The sequence below is a fragment of the Chrysochloris asiatica genome, unplaced genomic scaffold, assembly GCF_000296735.1.
Source record: "Chrysochloris asiatica unplaced genomic scaffold, ChrAsi1.0 scaffold00074, whole genome shotgun sequence".
NCBI classification, from domain to species: Eukaryota; Metazoa; Chordata; class Mammalia; order Afrosoricida; family Chrysochloridae; genus Chrysochloris; species Chrysochloris asiatica.
The window spans coordinates 345,575-351,550 of record NW_006408592.1 but is presented as its reverse complement, the minus strand read 5'-3'; positions in this window follow the sequence as shown (position 1 = coordinate 351,550).

Genomic DNA, 5,976 nt, shown 5'->3' with positions numbered 1-5,976 from the left:
CCTACTTCACCAAAGATATACACATTGGAGTATAGATATATTTTATAGGAAGAACCAAGTTCTCTGGTGGTATGTGGAAGCAGGGATGAGACTGGGAAAATAAAGCGTATGAAGCTATTTAAAACCTTGATCACAACCGGAAAATTAACTTGTCTTTCCTCAGAAGCTTTAAATACCTTCTCTTCTACTAAAGAAAACTCACAGGAAGAGAATACAGCCCAGAGAAGAACCCAAGAGACAGACTAAGGAACAAAACTAGACCTGATTAGCTTCCAGCATCCTGGACCATGAACCAGGCCAGCCACACCCTTCTGCAGAGCCTCCCAAAGGAAAATTGCTTGTCCTTGAACAAGCAGTTCTTCAGATGAGTTGTGAGAAATAGCATGAATAGAAACATGATTCCTTGCGCAAACCTTACTGAGAGTCTTGACACTGAGGGATGGGAGAGCAGCCTGGAGCACACAAAAATGATCAGCAGATTTGGGCCTGCTGAAGAAAGGGAAGGAAGGATTACCTTGGATGCATGAGTGTTTGGAGCACTCACCAGGTCTTAGTGAGGAGACAGTAGGAGCAGGTATCAGAACCCACTGTCCATTGGAGATATTAGAGCCAGGTCAACGCTACATCAAAACATATCCTGGGGAACCACAGAAAAATTGTACATGTTGCTTCTTTCCACTTTAGAGAGTTGACCCCTCCACATGACTACCCACTCTCATGCTGCTTGTCTTCCAGGTCTCTTCATTTCTATGGCCCAACAAGGCTGGCTGCTTCCTGCTCCTGGGAGACGCTGGAGGAGAAGAGCTCTTTCTGGGTGAGGTAAGGCCTGAAAGGGCCCTACGGAGATATCTCTTTCACACCTCAGAGTTGTTGATCAAATGAAACTGTGTTCGAGAGAGCATTTTGCATAGATGAAGTGGCAACATTGCTCATGACCAAAGTCGTGACAAGTTTCCTATGATTGGTTTCTTGTCCTAACATGCTCAATCACTTTGTTTAATTCATTGTATAACCTTTGTTTTAATCCACATGCCAACCAGGGCCACCTCTAATGACAATCTTTTCTTGTAGAAGTCCAAAGTTGTCCCAAGGATTTCTGCATTTCCCAGGAGACAAGGGCACCTCATCTTCTCATGAGCACTTCGGTCTCTAGGACATTAGCTTAGACGAGAATCTCAGCTCCTTCAAGCTCTACAAAAATCACTGTTCACGAGTGAGAGGGAATTTGTCACAGCTTTAGGAAGAGAGTGAGCTTATACTATATAAGTGAAACACTTGCAAACTGAGCTTTAGACATACTTGTTCTTAAATGCCCGGGCATTAATCTAACACTAAGGAGCCATTGTGGCACACATACAGTTCACTGCTAACCAAAATGTTGGTGTTTCAAATCTACAAGTCACCGATTCCACAAGGGGAAGATGTGGCATTCTACTAGGTAAAGATTAAAGCTGATTTTCTTTATACTATCTATCCCTGGATTCCAGCTCTAGGCTTCTTGTGATTGGTGGAATTTCAGTGTATACACCCAGACCTGGTCTTAATTCTCTTTCTTTCTCCCTCTCCTCTGTTATATCCCCACCTCTCTCCAGAGCAAAACAAATCCCTCCCTTTTCTCATAGTGTCCACTTTAACCATTGACTTTGCAACCATGTTACCTGCCAGACTCACCTGCTATCTCAAGCTACCTGTCAGGTGTTTTTTATAAAACCAAGGCAGGCTCCTTCCTGTGACAGAACAGATTTTTCACCTCATGACGTTATTTAACAGAACCCAGTACAGTTTTTAATAGTTTATGGGCAAATAATCTATATAGTTAAAGCTGAAATTATAAAGAAACTTCAGAGGTGATATGGAGGAACGGTGGATACAAGTGTTCCAGAATGCAAGCATCCTTTTACAGTAGCTAAGACTACAAGGGAAATAACTGTGTACTCTCTCAACTTACCATCAAATCACTCAGAGCCTGATAGTATGGGGAGGCCACACGGGGCAGGGGAAGGTTTCTGGAGGAAGTGGAGCTCAGGGCTGACCCTGGATCTGGGGACACTGGTGACAATGAGGAAGCTGGAGATGGTGGACTAGAATGAGACCTGCTGGGAGGGACCGTTTTTGGACCAGCCTTGGGGCTCTGCCCCCGCCCCCCCATGGCATGCTAGGTGATGCCCAGTTCCCCTGTTCAGGTGCAGTTGAGGGACCCTTGTCTGTACCTCTATAGTTCACTGGGATCCCATAAGCACATCTATGCTGTCACAGTGTTACAGCCCATTGACGTATCTCTTTCCCCACTAAACTGCTGAGCATACCAGGCTCAGTTTACGGCTGTGTGCCTAGTACACAGAAGGCGTGCAATAAATGCTGCATGAAAGAAAGAAGGCATAATAGGGTCCCTGGTTGGGGCGCCTGGGCCTGATTTCTGGCGTCTCCACTTATTACTCTCAGGGCCTCTGGGAAGCCCCTTGTTGTGTTGTTGCGAAGTGCCATCAAGTCAGTGCTGACCCATAACAACCCTGTATAGAGTTTCCGAGGAGAAGCTGGTGAGCTTGAACCACCGACCTTGCAGTTCAAACGGCTTTGCAGTCTGGCGTATTAACCCACAGCACCAAGTCCCTAAACCTCTCTAAAACGTCACTTTTCTCAGCAAGAAATGGAGATAGATCTTGAAGGGACGACCCAGTGAAGCTGTTTGGAAAGTTGAAAGATTAAGTAATAGTGGCTATCGGGTCAGAAGCACCAATGCCATTCTCATATGGTGCTTGACACAGTATTGTGCATGTCCTGAGTGTTTCCCACTAAGAGCAGCCCCACTGTCCTGCTAACTTCACCTGGGATACATGGAGACAAAAGAGTCTCACTTGTCCAGAGTCACCAGCACGGTGGTGATGGAGCTGAGTTAGAAACAGTCTTCTAGCTCCTTGCCCCCTCCTGGTGGGAAAAGCACTCTGGGAGATGTGGGCAGTGCCTAAGAAGGGCTGGTGCAATGTTATTGTTAATAGCTAGAGGAGACTGCGGAAACCACTCTGCTGTGCATGATAATTTTAGAAATCATTTGGAACATAAACTCTAGGGTTCTGAAATTCAATCAGGTAGAGCTTGAATGTAAAGAAAAGAAAGCTTGGAATGCATTCACAGTATAATTAAATTCAGCCCACTCTCTCTTTCTTAATCCGTCTTCCTTTGCTTACTTTCGCTTGTGCCATTTCCCCCCTATTAGTGCCACCTGTGGACGCCAGCCCTCTCACTTGTCTCTCCCACACGCCACCAGGGTCACCGGGCCTATAACGAGCAGGGACCAAATTTGAGTTTGAGATTGAACAAATGAATGCATGGATCAATGAATGCATGGGAGGCAGAACATCTGATAGGTGAATGCATACCATAGTCTTAAAGACTGTGTTTTCTCCCTCCCCTTGATGTACTAACAATATTCACCCGGCTCTCATGTGGAAAGCCTCAGGCATCAGACTCTGCCTCTCTCTGTCTCATTGTCCTCACCTGAAAAATTAAGACCTATGAGTGAGCTTCAGAAAATTCTAGCTTTAATTCCATTTCTCCACAAACTCTTTGAAGCCCCCTCATACTTCACAAGCTTTCGTGAGGCTCGGTTGGGTGTGGAACTCAAACAACTTAAGTAAATTGTGAAATCACAATATTAGACCATCCATTGCGGGAAAGGAATCCTGGTGTGGTGCTGTAGGATAAGCACTGGATTTCTAACTCCATGGTCAGCAGTTCAAACCCACCAGTTGCTCCTTGAAATTGTAGGAACAAGTGTAGGAAAGATAGCACTGTTATTGTTAGGTGCCGTTGAGTTGGTTCTGATTTATGGGGACCCTAGGCTCCTGGTAGCGTAGTGGTTACAAATCGAGCTGCGAACCGCAAGGTCAGCAGTTTGAAACTACCAGCTGTTCCGCGGGAGAAAGATGAGGCTTTCTGCTCCCGTAAAGATTTACAGCCTCGGAAACCCTGTACAGGGTCACTATGGGTCGGAACCGACTTGATGGCACTTAACAACAACAACAACAAGGCTCCTGGTATGGCGCTGTGGGTTAATGCGCCGGACAGCAAAGCCATTTGAACTGCAAGGTTGGCAGTTCAAGCTCACCAGCCACTCCTTGGAAACCCTGTGCAGGGTCACTATGGGTTAGAATTGACTCAATGGCACTTAACAACAACAGAACGAAACACTGCCCAGTCCTGCGGCATCCTCACCATCGTTATACTTGAGGCCATTGTTGCTGCCACTGTGCCAATCCATTTCTTTGGGGGTCTTCCTCTTTGTTGCTGACCCTCCACTTCATCAAGCGTGTACTTCTCTGGGGACAAGTCCTTGCTGACAACATGTTCAAAGAATGAGAGACAAAGTCTCACCATCCTCACTTCTAAGGAGCATTCTGGATATATTTTTTCCGAGACAGATTTGTTTAGTCTTCTGGCAGTCCGTGGTACTTTCAATATTCTTGTCAACACCATAATTCAAATGCATCGGTTTTTCTATGTTTTTCTGTATTCACTATTCAACTAAGGTAGCACTAGCCTTCCTCATACTCTGTTCACCACCTCCCTCCAAACTCTACCTCTTCCTGCACACAACAGCTACACTTATATACAAACATATGTACAGCATACATGTTTACATGTGCACACATGGCACAGACTAAATACACCCACATGCAGAACACACAGATATATATAACATACATATACACATACTACACATAGGCTCTCTCTCTTACTGAGCCCAACAAATCTGAAAACACGGTCATTTCCTGGCACCAACTGTGTACATGATTGATAGAGTTTTTCAATATTTCCTCTAGGGTTGTTTCTTGATAAACTATTACTAAATATTTCCAACAGTAATAGCTGTCCCCTACTTTTTCCACTCATAAAAAAACACCTGGGGCCTACTCAGAGGGAGCTTTTATTCTTGCTTCCCGGTCATGGAGAGCTATTTACATACCTTATGTCTAGAACAAGGTCATCTTCAATGAGTCCCCAGTGAACTTGTAGACCTCAAAAATGTCTTGGTTTATGGCAGAAAACCCTTCCTTGTTTAACTCTCAGGTGGCCAGTCCTTGTGCATGTCCCCCTTTCACTGCTCATTTCTGGTCAGATCTTCAGTATCTTAATCTGGCCCATGTCTGGCCCATGATTGGTCTGTGTCCCCATCCCAGGTAAAAGGAGCGCAGATACCTTGATAATGCTAATGTCACAGCAGCAGGTGATTTGTCCAGGTTTGTTGTGTGGTGACTCCAAGGTTACCAGGCAGTGGGGTGGCAGATTTAGATATGGAGGGTTCAATAGCCTACTGGTAAGGGAGGAGCGTCTTCCGCTAGGGTTGTTTCTTGATAAAATATTAGTAAATATTTCCAGCAGACATAGCTGTCCCAAACTTTTTCCACTCATAAAAAACACCTGGGGCCTGCTAAGCGAGAGCTTTCATTCTTGCTTTCCGGTCATGGAAGTTCAGGAAGATGAAGAACTTGACCAAGGCTGGATTTCAACCCAAGTCCTTCTAGCTCCCAAATACTGTTTTCAAGCTTTGTTACAGGTAAGAGTTAAGAAGGGCAGTGGGAATAGAACATGATTCCAGCACATAGGGACAAAAGAAAGGGAGCATGGGGAGCATGGGAACCAAAAGAAGAGAGATTCAAGGAGTTAGTTATTCACATGGAGAGTGTGCAAGAAGTGAGGCAAGATGAAAACAGAAATGACAAGGAATTTGATCTCTTATCTCCAATTATACTTTGATCCTTCTTATGGTAATTATCTTCCTGTAACTTTAAAACAGTTGCCATCAAATCAAGTCAGATTCATGTGACTTCATATGTCAGAGAAGACTGTGTTCTATAGGCTTCTCAGTGACTGACTTTTCAGAAGTAGACTGTCATGTCTTCCTTCCAAAGCATTTCTGGATGGATTCAAATGGCCAGCCTTTCGGTTAGCAGCTGAGCATTTGAATCATTAGCATCA